General features: G+C 41.9%; 1 protein-coding gene across 16 annotated transcripts in view; it reads right to left on the reverse strand.

Moving 5' to 3' along the window:
* Window positions 1-17,856, reverse strand: part of IQSEC1 (IQ motif and Sec7 domain ArfGEF 1) — a 322,066-nt gene that overhangs the window by 65,794 nt on the left and 238,416 nt on the right. The window lies entirely within an intron of this gene.

The following is a 17,856-nucleotide window of genomic DNA, read 5'->3' on the forward strand; positions in this document are numbered from 1 at the left end:
ACCAGAGACTATTTACACTGCGATGCCTACTTTCAACATCTCATGGTTATCCAGACAGCCTCTTCCCCGCTGAAGGTCTGGGATCCACAGCAACCCCACATTTTTCTGGTCCTGACTCAATGCCCTCCTGCATCAAGCTTCATCTCTGCTTGTAAACAAAGACAAATCCAAAGCAGACACAAGCAGTTCCCAAGAGTCAGTTTCTCCTTCGGAAACCAGTTTCCATTTAGGAACCAAGTGCAGACAGTTTTAGCGTGGACTGTGAAGGAGGAGACATATTGGGAAGGGTGGCTGGGAAGCTCTGACCTCAAAAGCAGTCACAGAATTTTCTGAAGAATGTGCTTTTCTGAAGCCACTTCAAACACAATCCTCCTTCTACAGATACGATCCCTCTAGATCAGCAAATAACCCAGCCATACAAACACATCCCATTGCAAACACTGCATGGATAATTGTTACAGATGGCTTTCCCCCCATCAGTGTCAAGCATCCAGAATTCCCAATTTAGTTTCGACCATTCTGGTACAAAGTTTTTGTTAGATCACTTCTTGCTTGAATATGTCGTTAAAATTTTAAGTAGAGATTAAATGCCCAAATCATCTACGCATTTAAGACTTTGCATTAATTCCAATGGAGGGAATTAAACACAGAAAAACAAATTCTTGCTGCACTATGCAGCCTACAGTGTGGTTTCCGAGTTGATGCAGCCTGATGCAGTTATTTTTGGAGGGATTTTTTGTGAAAGTTTCAACACTTCCAAAACCATTTTCATTCAACCATAATGCATAGTGTACAATCTAGTTTCCCTCAGGTAATAATAGCTAATCTGCACCGCAACCCACCCTCTTTCAGGTGGTGATTTAGATATTTGACTTTTTAGGAAATTTTTTGGTGGCACGTAGCTAAATTTTTTTGCCATCTGGATGACAGAGGTGCTCAACATACAGAGCTGATGTTTCAGGCCTCAGAAGACAGGGGCAGGAGAGGCTCTTCTACCAACACAGAACCAGGATGGGCTTACATCCCACTTTATTGATCTGCACTTTGCATAAGAAGCTTTGGCAGGACCAGTAGGATTTATATTCCCTGTTGTCTCCCTACTGCTAGTTTGACACCTAACTGGCATAAGAATTGCCACCAAGATATTGTAGAAATATGTAGTGCAGCATAAGGAGGTCAAAAAGTAACTTTTCACATCCTACTATCTTTATTCCTGGCAATTTCTTGGAGCACAACGAATAGCACAACACAAAATTACCTTTGCCCTTTTAGATCAACTTGACCTAAGAAAAAATGAAGGAACTGGGAAATCTCTGTGCAAGAGGAAGTAAACAAAAATTTCAAAGCATGAACTTGCACTCACTAGATCCACCCAGAAGTCTCTGGGAAATAATTGTGAAGCAATTGGGCTGGTGGATCATGGGAAGAGCTTATTGTGACAACCAGCTCACTCGCTGCAGCTGCTGCTTCATTCACTTTGGGCCACTGTGGTTTCCAGCCAGTTGCCCAACAAACAGCACTCTCAACTGCAATATCTCAGCAGTGAATGACTTGCTCAGACCATTCAATCTTCCCTCCTAAAGCTAACCCTATTTTGTTTCTAAAGCAGAAATATAATTAAACCTTAGATTAAGCACAACACTGAAATTTTGGTTTATCCCATAATTTACATAAATCACTGCTATTTAATGTGTTGATGGCTAAAACAAAGTTTATAAACCCCCAGAGTGCAACAAACTCAATTTGTAATTATGAGCACACAGCAATTTGTACAACATGCCATCTAAATCTACAGTAATTATGACCCTGCTTAAAGGGTAATTCCTAACTTAATCACATTTAATACACCATTATTCCCAAGATCTAAAAAGGCTGAAAAATAGGCATTTGTCTTGCATTTTGCTTGAATAAAAGCAAAGGGTTACACAGTCTAAAAAACCAGAAGAAACTACTAGGGAGTAGTTTTCTTCCTGCAGAGTATAAATACAGCCACGCAGCATTGTACAATAAAATGGATATACAGGCCAAAACACATGTTATTCCTCTCACAGTGGGATTTGGGGGGGATATTAACCCAATTCCTCCCTTGAAAAAAGTATTCTAACCCATGTGGATCCTCCACCTCCTCCCTCTTGTGGTGAGTTCTGTTTCCCATGCTCTCCCTCCACCCACGCTTACCTCTACACCTAATGTAAACCAAGTATTCCTTAAAAAAAGATTGGGATGTATCAGTTTCAAGGATGTGCAGCACAATGCTCTTTCACAGTATTCTCTTTTGGTGCACAATGAGAATTATCAGTGAACAGTAATTGATCCTCTAACCATATAAAACATCATAATGTTCCCACATTACCTGGAATTATATGGGAATTCTCAAGCATGCCAGGTAATTCTTCAAAAGTTAACATGCTACTGTACTTATTCCAGGTTTGTGTCCCCCAAAGTGGATTTCTTATCTTCTCTCATACACATTTCTTCATTTCCTATGGCTGTGTGCTAGAATATTTCAATTTTTATTGCCAATACACAAAAATCAGCATCAAACCAATAACTGCAACTTCAGTTCGTTTTTTAAACTGAACTTACAAAGCCTTTAAACAAACACATTTGGGAAAAGGCTTTATGTTGTCAGTTGCTACGGAGTAGGCAAAACAATGAATCTTTGTAGCCTTTTCTGCTTTCCTGAGAACAGATCCCAAGTCTTTTTAAGGCAAAGGAAGTCTTCACTGATTTTGACAGTTTGGAGACTCAGAGTGGTACTTTTCACCTACCTGTCTCAAAGTCCCCCACCTTTACAAAACATAAACAGGATTATTGCTATATGAAGGATGGGAATACTAAAGCAGAAAGATTACAAACCATAGCAGAGGAAAATTAGAATAACTTTTCTCAGTGGCCTTGGGAGAAATGAAACAGATCTATCTACATGTTCTGCTTCTTTATTCCCTCCCACAAAACAAGATGCTCCACTCTTCAGAGGGAGGAAACATCAGTGTCTGTTGTTGGCCCTCAGAAGAAACCTTGCCAGAGACAGGCTGTGCTCTCCAGCAAAGTCTCTCTGTACCCTGGCTAGAAGATGGGGAAAAGAGCAGGAATTTTGGAACTAAAAAGGAAATTCTACATCATAACAAGGTTTCAAAATGCTAAAATACACTGATTTATCCAAGGCTGGAGCATGCAAACCAGGCAACCCTGAAAACTACAGCAAGTTATGAAGCACATTTATAAAATCTCAGCAGTGAGAGAAACAATGCCTAAAGAGGCTTAGATTGCAGTCAAACCACCAGACCAGAGCCAGGATTCCTAACTCAAAATTTGCTGCTGTCACTACTGTGACCTGGTTTTGTCCCTCAGAGTAAGTAGTTGATCCTACAAACCCTCCCTGGTGCTAGAAGCTATTGTAAACTGTATTAGTGGTGCACTATAACGCTGCCTGACTATTTACATCCACGGCAACAACACTGAGAAGAGTAACATTAGGCACAGCTTTTTAGAGCACAATTTGGGTTTGTCTCTCAGACAGCTCTGAAATTTTGCTCATGCTGCTTCTGAGCTGATGTGTTCATCCTCTGGCCCTGCCTCTGCTCCCCATAGCGCAGCTCACAACAAGACATAGTTTTGGTTTCCACAAAATGAATCAGTTACTAGATAACTACATTTCATTATAACACTATCGAGATACTTAAAATTTCTCTTGACAGATGCACAGGCACACTGAACAATTTTTTTTCTCGTGCAAATACCAAATACCTCCCTTTGAAAAGAATTTAGCAGAGGCCTTTCTGCAGCTGTCAGTGTTGCTGCCACTCACCCTAGCAGTGAAACGATACCTGAGGAGCAGAAGCTGCAAGAAAGGTCAGTCAGCACTGAGAGGTGGCTCTTCAAGAGGAAACATTTTCTTTTCATAAATCCATGGACAGAAGGATAGTGGATGCTTGGAAATCCCCCAAGGGCAGTACAGAGGCTGACAAGGAGCCAGAGAGCCCCCTTAGAAAGTAGTTCATGTGGAAGCAAAGAAAGCCACTCTGTTCACCAGAAATTGTAGATGGAGTAAAAGGGAAAGGGAAATCTGTAATTTGCTTTCCTGGGGCAATAAAGGGAGGACTCTGTACCAGGAATACAAGGTGACAGCAATTAGAACTCTGCTGATACCATTGTACATATAAAACTCTTTTGTCCCTTCCGAGTGAAATAAGTCCAAGGGTGGCTCCTTCATTTCCCTCACGTGGAGTGGCACCTTCTCTGAGGAATCCAGGCTTCCCACAGCTTAGGACACACCTAAACATTGGCAGCACCAGGTCACTGCATTCCAGGGTTCCTGTGGCTGCGTGTTTGGTGCCACTGCTGAGCAAGGGTGGTGCCCATGGGAGTCAGGATAGAGAAACTCAGGGTGTAAGGAACATATCCTGATGCTCTAAACCAGCAGACCTCACAGAGGGAAAGCTGAAACCATGGGCTCCCCCTTCCAGAATGTTACTTAGCCATCATAAAAGACTGAAAAAGTAATTGTCACTGAATAAAATATATTTCAATGAAGCTGGACAGAAGACACACATTGAGATACAAATAGTACAGGTGGCTAATAAAAAGCAGGTTAATGCTCTTGAACACCCTGTGTAAACCGACTGAACCCCAATCATCCTTGAAAAATATACCATACCAGAAGGTTCCCCACAGCCTCCTCTTTTTTCCTGCTTGCATTTCGTGGCAGTAATAATGAAAGCATTTCTTTTGGATTAATGGCAGCCGAGATTAACAATGCTTAGTTATGCTTCATGTCATCAACATCTCAAAAGCTCTCCATCCCCAAGAAAAGCACAGTTTTGCTTACTCGCTATTTAATGTTTTGGGGTTTTTTTCCTGTTTGAACAATTCATACATTTAGTGAGATAAATGAGCTTCAGTGTGTACAGTGGGTTTTATGCACACACTAAAATCAAGTAGAAAAATACATGACCAATTTTAACATTTTAACTTCTAAAAACCACACAATTACGTTTCTTTGAACAAATACTTGTAAAGAATTATAAACCCCACAGATAGTGGCTGAAACCTTGGGAACACAATTACTATTTAGCATTAAAGTAAATACTGGAATGTTGCTACTTTATATTCTGTACAGAACTGTCTTTCCAGCAGCATTTGTGACATCTGGCTCAGTATAATGTGCTGCTCTGAGAGATCACGTGTACAGTGCATGCCATGCAGTAGGACATATTTTCCATGAGTGCCTTTCTGCAAGCACCATTTGAAACCAAGGAATTTTTCTACTTGAAGCTCAGATTGTGTTACAGGTGTTTATTTTGATAGCAACCACCAAGTTTAAATGGTTACTAAAATGACAAGCATCACTGAAATTCCCATATATAAATAATAATAATAAATTATTTGACCAAAATCCATTTTAAAGGTAAAGAAGTCACTTTGTCACTAACTGCATATTTAAACACATGGGTAAGAAGAAGGTTATAAGGGAGAGCTTATTATTTACCTATTAAAGTTAAAGGTATGTAATGAAATTATTTTCATGGGTTCTGTATTTGTGCATGGCCCTGCAATGCAACTACTTTTAAATCCAAAAGGATAGTTATCTACTATCCCATTCTGTCAAATCCATTAGCACTGAGATGCACTGTATAACTCAGAAGACTTGATAGAAATGCAGGAATTTTAATAGACATTTCTCTTTGGCAGATTCACATCCTACAGCTGATTCCACAGGTGACTGTGCTGCCACCAGTGTCCCTTTCCACAGAATTCAGCAGAGGCAAAGGGTTGTCCCCATGGAGAACCAAACCAACAAACCCACATTCCCAGCAGTGATCATGGAGCAGAATGAGCTCTGGGCTAAGGTCACCCTCTACAGACACATAACCAGGGAACAGCTGTGTGTGTGTGACACCACTCTGTGCTAGCACAGCTCAGCCTCCACTAATTGACTTAAGTCCATGGACCACATTCAGGAGCTATAAAAACTCAATCCCAGCCTAAAGTATGTGACAAATGTTGACTTTTTCCATGGTAATCTTTATAGGGAGTAGAAACTTTGAGTGGTGTAAACAAAAACTGGAGTGGAAGCAATAACAACACACCTTGGAGAAATGCTCCACACCAATGTGGAACAAAGAGCACAAGAGTATTTTTGTTCCTGTGCCTTGACTGCAGTCTGGAGGGTAGCACAGCATGGTGTAGTGCCCTCTGTATGGAATACGCTGAACTCTCAGAAAAAAGCCAGGCAGCTCGGCTGTTTTCACAAGGAGACAGAGCACCTCTGTCCATCCTGCCCGAGCTCTGGGCACAGCAGGGCTGAGACAGGGCACCAGTGTGTGCCCATGGTGCCACTGGCTGCTCCAGGCAGCTCCAGCCAGCTCCCAGTCCCAATCAGACACCTGAAAATACACCTACTGCCCCCTAAGCTTGGAAAAACAGCAAGGTGTAAAAGGGTAGGATAACATTACGTTACTTTTCCACCTAAACCAGAGGGAAGAAGCGATCAGAAAATACCAAATCAAAATGGCAGTACTGCATTTTACATGCAATGCACCAGGAATTGAGAGGCAGGTCATTTATTCAAGAGTGATCAATCCAAGCTAAGGAGACTTCGATATTTGTTGTTTGGCACCAGCCATGTGGATGTACAGAGCACAGAGATGTTCACATGGCACCTTCACATTGCCTTCTCTATCACACCGACCTGCACAGGCATGAGAAGGTAAAAAAGGACCAGGAAAAGCCCTCTTTGAAACTCTTTGGTGCCGAGAACTTATTACATTTGCCAATTTGTTAAATGGAAGAAAAACTGTGTGTTCCCAGTGTTAGATCCATGAGGAACACCCAGATTTGCCTTAAAATTCTCTTAGGCACCATTAGCAAAATACCAACAGAAGAAACTATCTGCACATGACTATGCACAGTAGATATTTGTTCACAGATGAACAGGATATATTTTGTTTCCTTTTTCAAATGCATAACCCCTGAATTTTATAACAAGGGTTATATTTTGGCACAACTGCACACTGACTAAGGAGAGCAGGAAGATGTGAGGGTGCTGAATTTTCATATTTTAAAATTAGTACTTATTGCAGTCCTTGTTTTGAATCTGGATAAAAAAGAAAAGCAAAGGATGGGCCTCTCTTGCCCTAAGGGGAGAACAGAATGGTTTCTCTGGATGGCACACAGACAGGGCAGTCTGCCCCAAGCCACCCTCCTTTCAGCAGCTCTCTCAAGGGATATTTCCACACAGTCATCTGCCCCACAAGGTGAGTAATAAGGGACCTATATATAAACCAAAGCAGATCTTAAATCACTGCCTTCAAACGGCAAAAAGGGCAAAAGAAATCACATTTCTGTCACCCAAACCAAAAAGGTTACTTTGTAATTAAATAAGCACTGAAGGCACTTTTACCTTTTGATTGACTTTTGTCCTGTCACAGAAAACCGTTAATAAATTAAGTCTCATCTAATTCTTAGACAAAAAGAAAATTCAATTCCATTATGTTAATTAATTACATGGTACAATTAAGAGCAGGTATCCTTGCAAATGCAAACAGTTAATTTACAACTAGAACCACCCCAGGTGTCTTAGGAAAAGCTGGTAACCAATCTGGAGATCAGGAACAGGAAGTAATTTGAAATGTGAATTAATTTGCTTTACCATCACACATTCTTTCCCTGCTTCAATCTAGCTACCCATGCTACAAACTCACAGTTTGTATCTTGGCAAATAAAATTACCCTGAGGCAATAAAGGAGACAAAGAATGCATTGTAAATGGATGATCTTTGGCACCCATTGTAAGGTTACTCAGTGAATCAGTTTATATTAATGTTACTTATCTTCATCAACGTGCAGGAAACATACTCTGGACTCAAAGGGACTCCAATCTCTCCTCCTCCTCCTCCTTGTCCTCTTCAACACACACAAAACTGCAAGAGCACTGGCAATTTAATCAATTTGTATTTCGTGTTATCTGACCAGAGAGATTTCCTCCTTCTCTAGGGTAGAATTCATCCTGGTGTGCTCAAAGCTCTGTTTGCCGAGCAGCTAGAAAACTGAATTACAAGAAACACTTTATTTTGTCGATGGGAATGCAGGGGGGTGACTGTGGGCAGAGCACAGCCAGTTCCTGCTATCAGCCACCACAGAGAGAGGATGATGGAGTGCAGGGATGCAGTTCCAGTCAGGGTTATCCTATGGAAACCACACTGGAAAGCTTTCCATCCTCACGAGCCTGACAGGGGCTGACAGCACAGCTGAAGATGGAATAGGCTATTTCAGAGAAGGGGAGCCATCTAGAAGCCTCAGAAGGTTTCTAGTATGAACAACATTTTATGGGCTGTGGATCTGAGCTCCTATCCCAAAGCAAAGTTTAAGCTAAGCTTAAGGTGCAAACCTTCTGTGGATGAGGGATCACAGCAGGGGAAACCAAAGACCATTTGACCAACCTCTGCTCAGATGCTGCAGATACTTTGTTCTTGAACCACGAGGATAAATTTTACTCTTCTAATTGTCCCCTATTAATTCTCCAGCAGTGTCTGAGAACATCACCCAAATGTGCTGTGCAGGCAGCAGCCCCCTGTAATCCCTTTACAGTCCCAGAGGGACATATTTATAATTTATAGCATCAACCCCCCATCACAGTCACCATGAGCAGAGCATTGCTCTGCTGTGACATAAAACCTGTGGCATAATGAGATTTGCAGCCCCACTGCAAAGAAGGAAATAGTGCAGGACAAGCACTTACATGTTTAGTTATCAACTAAAAACCCTGCGGTTTAATCATAGGAAGAGAATTCTGACTTACTAGAGACAGAAGAAAAATGAAGATAACTGTAGCTCAACAAGAAGTGTTAGAAACCTGTTCCATTTCCTTGATTGGCTCACCAGCTTGGATATTATGCCATCTTTCGTTTAAATTATGAATTGCAAAGTAATTGAAATGTGAAGTATTGCTCAATCAGTTTAAAATTTAATCTCAAGAAATTCAGACATGCTTGATTTAGCGTTATTTTTCTCCCTATCAAAACCCCCCCCAAAATCAGAGGAATTAAGAACTTCTAATCTTGCTACTCCACATCTGACACTCTCAACTGACAACACAAAATCCTCTAGTTTTTATAGGTACAAGAGCACAAAAATAATTGCCCAAGCAGCTGAGTGTGTCCAAACTGTATTGGTTGTTTGCTCTACAGCCATTCCAGAAGCTTCTCTCTCACATCACTCCACAGTCTTTTGTTAGCCACCACAATGAGTTTCAACAAGTAACTTAAAACTGGCAGCAAAGATGCACCTTTATTTACATGGTTCTCTTTCCACATATCATAGACAAAGAATCTGCCTGTGCTCAACATAAATAAGATCATTCATTTTGCTTTCACCTTGCTTACAAAGCCAGCAGAGCCTGTCCTGATGTTCTTTAGTGATGTTTTCTTACATTTATTTTATATTAAATATCTACTTACAGCATACTCTAGCTATTGAGGATGAAGGTATTGATAGCAGGAAGGAATTTGTTGTGATTTCGGGTTTTTTATTCTTCAAATTAGCTTTCACTAATGGACCACTCAAAGCACCCCTTTTTCTACTGTCCCCAAACCTCCCCCATAACCCAGAAGGAATGAAACAGCCAAACAGTCCAAGCTGGAGTTATTTCAAATGGATTCTTTTTGAAATTCACAGGAAACAAGTACATTTTGAGCAATGGAGAAAGATCACTGGCCAGACAATCCAAAACTCTGATTATTTTCCCTGGAATGGATACTGCCAATGGCACCAATGGAGCCTTTCCCAAGAGAGAAGGAGTTTAAACTCCTGCTATTATCATTCAGTGACACGGAGCTGAGAGCTGGGATTTGGGGTTTGGTTAGGTCTGACCTAACCAAACACACCCCAGAGTGCCAGCACAGTTCTGGGTGTCAGCATTGCTGAGAACAAGTTCCAGTTTAGGATTGCTGAAGGAACAGACACCTTCACTAAAGAAAGGTGATGCCTTCCACACCGTGACAGAATATTCAAGGCTGCCCTTCAGCTACACCTTGCCTAGAACATAACCTGGAGAGCTCTGACAAAAACCTGCCTGTTAAGGTCAAAAACAGTCCTGGATTTACTCTCCCTACAATGCAAACAAATGTAACCAAAGCAAAAAAGAACCCCAAACATTCCAAATCAAGCATGCTGAGTTCAAGCCTCACAAGCACTCGCTGCAACAGTAGTCCATGCAGAAACTGGGATTTAGTGCAAATGCTGCCTCTGTCTGGATGCTCAGAAATAACATTTCTCTTTCAGATGGCAATGATGGTACAAGTTCCCACCCTGCACACAGACAGGCCACAGAACATCCATGCTCATAAAAAAATCATCATTCATTGTTTCTCCCAAATTCTCCAATGTTATTTTACTTATACCACCCCAGTTCCTTCTCTCCTCTTCTTCCTCCACTACACAAACACAAGTTAAATGCTCTGTCACAAATTACTATCTCATTTAAGGCAAAGGTACACTTTTGAGCAGAAATCTGGTGAAAATCCCTGCATATGCTGCCCATGGTCCTGCAGGGAATTCTAATAGCACACACACTCTTCAATTAATTCACTTCTAGAAATGAAGGATTAATTATTTTAAACCCGATAAAGCCTAGACATTTCTGCAAAGTTTTCAAATAAAAATAACTTCTTGTCTGTGATGAGTTTTATCATACTAAGAAAATCACGACATAAAAATCTCAGGGATTCATTCTTTACTCAGACTAATTCCAATTGCATGCCAGATTTTCTCTATCCAGAACACAATTTTCCTTAGAATACTGAGCTCTGCATTAAGAGGGCTCCACATGCTCATGTCCTCACACTCTTGAATTCCACAGAAAGGATTACACAAGCACATCTACAAGTAGAAGGTATGAACAGCAATAGGGAGGCAATAAGCTTTCCAAAAAATGCCGGGAGTTTTATTCTGGAGAAGGTATCCCTGCATTTATGCTCCCAGAACAGGCTGACTCACGTGTACAGCAGGAGTTGGCAGAACAGCATCTCCCTCGGAGGTGACAATTCCCTCTGCGTTTGAGAAGGAAGCAGAGAAGATCTGACTTTGCATGAAAGGAAAAGCAGCAGAATTTGGAGCTAAAAGCAGCTAACCAGGCTTTGTGGATGTGTGGTAGCCACAGTCAGAGCTCTGAAAAGCTCTGCTAGAGGAGAGGATTTTGGCAAAATCCCAGATGGGGAACAAATGCCTGGAGCAAGTCGGGCTCTGCGAGGGAAGCACCCGGAAACACACTGAATGTTCCAAGTCTGCACCATTCAAAACACAATTTAATCAATTTACCAAAGCCATTAGAACGTTTCCCTCCGGGTGAAAAACAAAGGCCCAAAAAGCATCTCCTCTTGGCACATTTCTGTAAAGTGTGGTCAGACATACTCACATCAAAAGGCCAGACAGAAATGAGCATGAGGCTGAAATTAAATCTTCCTGGCTGCTCGAGTAAGAGAATTGAAGATGTAATTTTTATTTTAAGCATACTGTTAGCTGGTGCATTAGCCATGTTTTGAAAGTTGTTTTTCTCAGCATCATTCTCTCTGTTGGGACTCCAGTGGGTTTATTAGAACTAAGCCACCCAGACTCTCTGTGCCATGTTGTCAACACAGCAGTTATATAAACCTGATCCAGTTAATTTGTTGTGCTCAAACCCCAGCTACTGCAGTCAGTTTGGAAACAATACTAATATTCCATGGGCTCAAACAATAGGCACATCAGCTCCGAGGGAGCAGCCTGCTCAGCAGCTGCTACAGCTCATGCTTCTGGCATGGGAAGGGGTGAGGATGCTGATCTTTACCATTATTGCTCTGCTTATGGTTCAAGCAGAACATACATCAGGTATAAAGCCTAAATCTGTATGCAGCTCTTGGCAACTGTTCCTAAAAAGCTGTAAATCTAAAGCTCTGTAAGTAGAAAGCAATCTCAAAAATGAGTGAAAGTTTGCTGGGGGTAACAACCTTTTAGCTTCACCTGATTCTATTTAAATGGTACAAAATAATATGGATTTTCCAATTAATTATATTAAAATTGATAAAGATTATGATTCCAATAAAAGGCTCAACATGGATATACAATTTTGGTTTGAAGCATGGAAAGGCTGCTGTATAAATGATCCAAGTGACCTTTCAGGCTGAACCAAGCAACACAATGCTGTAATTCCTCATGCAGGATAAAACCACCACGGAGCTGACAGTAAGCAGAATAACCTGGGAGGTTTGAGACAGATGCTGGAACAAAGACTCAACTGAAATAGCTCAACATTTATAGCCAGCTCCTATAAGAATACTCCAAGAGATAAAACTTAACCACCTTGGCTTGACGAAAGAGGAAACAATTTACCTTTGAGAGGCATGTCTACCTCTGCTTCTTTCTGTTTGTATAAACCTGGCACTTTGTATTACAATCCTGCAGCCAAGCAGACTGGTTATTATTTCACCTGACACTGCTGAAGAGCATTTAGGTCAGTCTGCACAAAAAGCCAGATCTTTCCTGATGCCAGTTTCCCAGCCCTGTCAGCCTTTGAAGGGTCTCGTGCTGCCCTCTGATGAAGCTGTCATTTTCCCACCTGGGAGATCAGGTGATAAACCATGCATTTTGCTGAAGTTGTGCTGGTTTAGCAAATTAAAAGTCTATCAATATTTGCTTTGGGAAACGTTTCTCCCCAAATCTCTCAGATGCAGCTTGCTAGACCTTCCTCCTGCTGGCAAGAGAGCACAGTACAGTCACTGCCAGAATGATGAAATGAGATTCCTTCATGTTCACAGACAAATCTGCAGGAGTCATCCTGCTGCAGTGTGGGGAAACACACAGCAGCTTTCAAAGAGCTTTTCCTGTACAAAAGGTTTAAGCATCTTTAGGGACTTTGCCTTACCCTAAGATGAAGAGAATATTCTGACTGTACAAATACACAGGTGGATAAACAAGATTTTTAGGGCATGAGACCCCAAGAAGATCCTTATTAGCAGTATTATTCAGCTGGTTTTTTCCAATATGGCTTGTTTCAGAGTTGCTCCTGATAAACAGATGAATAATGAAACAGGTGTGATCCTGCTGAAGCAAAAGCCAATGAAATGAAGGGAGAAACACTGGAGATTGAGACAAAACCACAGTAAATGCATTCAGCAATGTCCAACACTTTAAAAAACCTTCATAGTTCCACTGAAACTGCAATGGCTGTTATCAGCCACCAGCTGGGAATTCCAACTGATGAGAGTCAGAACCACAGTGTTATTTTGTTCATATTTTCCAAACAACAGAAAGAAAAGAGTGAATTTCAGAAGATTAATAAACATATCACGTTGTAATTATTTTGTTCCTTCTGTGTGCAGTAAAAGCTAATGATTTTTTTTACTGCATGTTCTAACTCAGATTTTGGATTCGTTATATTAAGGCCCTCTGTAAGGAAATATAAAATCTACATTAATGCCTTATGTGCAAGTCTATTTTGTTGAAGGATTTATAAATATTAACAAGATAAAATTTACAAATGCAAAAGACACCATTTGCAGCTGTAAATGTTTCATTCTGAGGGAACAGGAAAAACATTTTCATCTTCATGCAAGTCATGAGCTATATTAGAAGAATGCTGATGTACAAAGTGTTAAAATAGCACTTTGCCAGTACTGATCAGAGGTGATTCAAAGTTTTTCCTGCTACTCTTTCTAGCCTTAGCTCAGTATATGACTTTTAGGTTCCAAAAATCTGCTTGATATTGGTAGCAATCTGGGAAGTAGAAGGCCAGATGATAATATTAGATTTATTAATTCAATATCCTCTTCCTGGGGGAGTTCATAAATATTACTGCTCATGCTCAGGTCAGACCCTTGCCATGAATAGCCAATGGAAGTTTGTCAGTTCAGTAATCCACCTGATGGAGGGTCACAGCACTCACAGCTTTGTACATGAGCAGTGCACCAACATCTTCAGAAATTACCTTAAACCCACAAATTAGGGAGTTGCCTTTAAAAAAAAATGGAGCTGTCACCTTAGAAACCAAGTCCAGAGCTTCTGAGACAAGACAAAAATCCAGGTCCAGGACTGAGGATGTGGATTTTCAAGGCACTTGGGCAGTGTGACAGCAGAGGGGCTGGGAGCCCCAAGGTCTGTTTGTGCTCCTGAAAAGAGGTGCCTGATGCTGCCAGCACAGTCCTGTGCTCGGGACAACCTCAGCCGTGGTGCCTCAGTCTACATGACTTTTCTTTTAAAGTGAGTAGTCACAACGATTGAACTTTTTCCATCACCAAACCAGAACTGAATTATCCTATTTACAACCTTTTCCCCCCAGAGAATCCCCTGGATGGAGTAGGGGATGAAACGAAAGCATTACAGCAGCATTTTGCATTTTCTCATCCCTGAACCAGGAGCTTGAACTCTCCTATCCCTTCAAGGCCAATGAAGGCAAAGACCTCAACTCCCTCTTGGGGAGAGTGATCAGGAAATAACTTGACTAGATTAATTCCTTAGTTCTAGGATCACCAAAACATTTGGAAAAAGAATGAATAGAAAATGAGAAAACTCCCAGGGGTCAGATTTCTACACAGCTCACAGCCTCACCCAGAACACTCTTCCTCCTGCCCACAGTTACTGGAGCGAGACACTTGTATTTGAGGAATGCAGACCTGGCTTTCTATTTAATTTTATTTACATATGCAGCACCCAAGTCCCCACATTTCATATACCAAATACCAGATTAATACACAAAGAAACAGGGTAATAAACATTCAGAATGAGCCGTTGCAGTTTTGCTGTTTTCAATTCTAACATCCAGCCAAAGATATCAACAGGATATTAACAGAAGTAAAGAGTCTGTCGGTTATAAACAGAACTTGTCTGTCTGTACATTGCACAAACCAGAATTCTACACTTTCCTGCCACAGCAGCGTCAATGGAAAGATGATTGATTGGGAGAAGCATCCCTCTAGTGATGGACAGGTACAGTTGAGGCAGGTTGTCAGGTCAGTGGTCACTCAAAGTCAACATTTTGAACAGCTAAATGGGAAGTTATGCCATCACCTACTAAAACCTAGACTTCTGATGAGGAATACTTCCAGAATGACAAAAGGATAATGGAAGGACTTCATAATCATTGCAAAAACCACTATTTATTTCTTCACTCCGACTAGAGTGAGGTGTGGGGATGGTTTTATTCCCTTGCATCTGTCACTTAACATGTAAGTTAGGAAATAACAGCATGGAAAGAAGAATGCAGCATAAAAGAGTCCCCACAGGCTGTGACACAGAGCAAGCATCATGAAAAGCAAAGCACTCAATAAGAAATGGGAAGGAAAAAGAAAATTCTTCCATGCAATCAACCTGCCACTCTGCCTAGGCCAACTCCTGCACCATCAGCAGTAAATACCTGCTGATTTGACACATCACCCGACTGTCATATCATCTCTGAAGAGAATTTGTTGATGAAGGTATTTTCCAGAGCAGTAAATAAACAACAACATCACAACCTATTTCTCAGGTATAAACACCCAGGCAAAGGGAAGATGAGCTGCATATTGTGCTATTAAACTCTTTAAGTACAATTTACAGCTAATTGCTTCTCACAGTGGGGAAAACCCATCCCTCCCCAACCAGCTCCATGCTTTATTTTTTATCCAGCTTCCCCAGGCTTTAATTGCCTGCTCAGACTGGGATGGGAGGCTAACAAGAGTCTCCAGCAGCACATTCAACAGGGGCAGCTCAGCAGAAATGTGCAGTTTTAGTGCTTTGCTGTAGGCCAAGAGTTGCAGGGAGGGAAAGCCTCATAACTTCTGTCCCTCATTAAATTCTGGTGCACCATGGTAATTACAAAATACCATCCAGGAGGCCTTGCAGTCCTTTTCCAGGTCCAAAAGGCAGCTTAGACTTAGCTCCCAAACAGAAGAACTAAAATGTGGTGTTCTAACAAACACTGTAGACTATCAGGACTGCATTTGTGAGATGATGGATGCCCAGAATCCAGCTGGCTCTTTGGCTCCAGTCATTTCACCACAGCACAAAATGCTGTAGTAGGGTCTAGAAACTGCTGGAATTACAGAATTCTCTCGGCCCTGAATTACCCATGGTGTTATGCTAAAATCTTTTAGGAGTAAATAACCCTTTATTGATTAAATTGCTTTTAAACCCAGTGTTTTAGTCCCTTGATTTTACGTGTGTACATGTAATTTTCAGACAGACACAATATGCTTGGGGTTTTTTTTATCTCTGCAGAATGTACTTGCTCTCAAACCCCAAGGGTGAGGGCAATGAGACAGCAGTGTAGGTAGGATGCAACAGCATTTTAAAATTATGCTACAATTGACTTGAGAGCAGCATGTGAAGTAGTGTCCTTACAGCAGCTGAAAGGGCTTTAATGAATTCCAAAGGAAAAACATTTACTTCTGAATTTTCAGTTAAGCAGGTGCCCAAAATGCTGCTGTGCACGCTGCAAACAGCTCTGTCCTGTGAATGATAATAGAGAGAAATCATTACAAGATAACCAAGCTGCACAATGCCTGCCGTATATCACACACTGCAGGGACTGCTTGGCTATTTTTAGAACTGTTCTTCTGCTCACATATTCTCCTTTACCCCATGTGCACAGACACAAGCATCTCCCAGCTCTCAACAGCTCTTCACCTGCATCAATTCCCACAGCCCCTGTGCCTGTCGTTACTCCAGGTCGTGTTTATCTTCAGGTCAAGTCTATGATAATAAGCAGCACTTTCTGCAGCAGCTTTATATTGTTAATCTGCTTCCATTACCTTCAAAACAAGCTGTAAAAGTGCATTTAAAAGCCCTCGCCTCAAATTTATTTACACAGTGTGGATATATACTGGAATAGAAACTGAGCAAGATCTCATCTGACTTTCTGGAAGGAACAATAAAACTGCCCAGTCCCCAGAGTGAGATTAGGTTTTCTTTATGATCCTCTGTCTAGAAGGTACTCCTGTTTTTACAGCCCAGCACAGTGAGGACCAGATGATTTTGGATATGGGCATTGCCACATGTCAACCCATTCACAAAAGAGCCAATTTCAGTAAAACTGAAATATATCCTATTCTCTGCCCTGACCCTCCCTCCCACCTGCACGAAATAAATTCTGTGGGAGCCAATTCATGATGCAGGGGAAGAAAAGGTCACATCTGTGCTTCAAAGGCCTTTTCTGAACCTCTTCTGTACACACGCTGGTATTTTCCTCTGCCTAAGGAGGGAAGGGAGAGCTCAGGCCTCCCCTGAGCTGGTCAGAGCAGGGTGCTGGTGACACCAGCTGTGGGCTCAACCCATGGAGGAGCCATTCCCTTCAGAGCTCCACTCGCTGCTCCTTGTGGGGCCCTTCCAGCTCAGAATATTCTGTGGGAATCTGGGAATCCTGAGCCAGGTTTCTGTGAGGAACAGTGGCCACTTCCTCAGCAGGACAGTGTCTGGCCAGGTGGGACAGCTTCAGGCTCCTCCATTGAGAAAGCACAACTTTATCTCCAGCCATTAGAGCCTGCAGTAATTTCAGGAATCAGAACAACAATTTGACCCTTTTCTGCCTTGATGTCTGACCCAAACAAAGGCCTGTGGCCTGGAAGATGCTCTGGGTGTCCAAAGCAAACCCGAGCACAACCAAGCCCTCTGCAGGTCACTCCTGGAGGACACATGGGTGCTTTGGGCTTGCTGGTTTGACCTGTCCCAGGAGGCTCCTGTGCCACAGGGCTTGGGAGCAGCTTTCCAGCAGCCATTGGAAAGGACTCCTTGACCTGTCCCAGGAGGCTCCTGTGCCACAGGGCTTGGGAGCAGCTTTCCAGCAGCCTTTGGAAAGGACTCCTCCCAGCCAGGCGCTCTCCCTGAACTTGTTATGCAACAGGCCCAC

The sequence above is a fragment of the Lichenostomus cassidix genome, chromosome 12 (genome assembly GCF_008360975.1).
Source record: "Lichenostomus cassidix isolate B80296 chromosome 12, HeHo_3.0, whole genome shotgun sequence".
NCBI lineage: Eukaryota > Metazoa > Chordata > Aves > Passeriformes > Meliphagidae > Lichenostomus > Lichenostomus cassidix.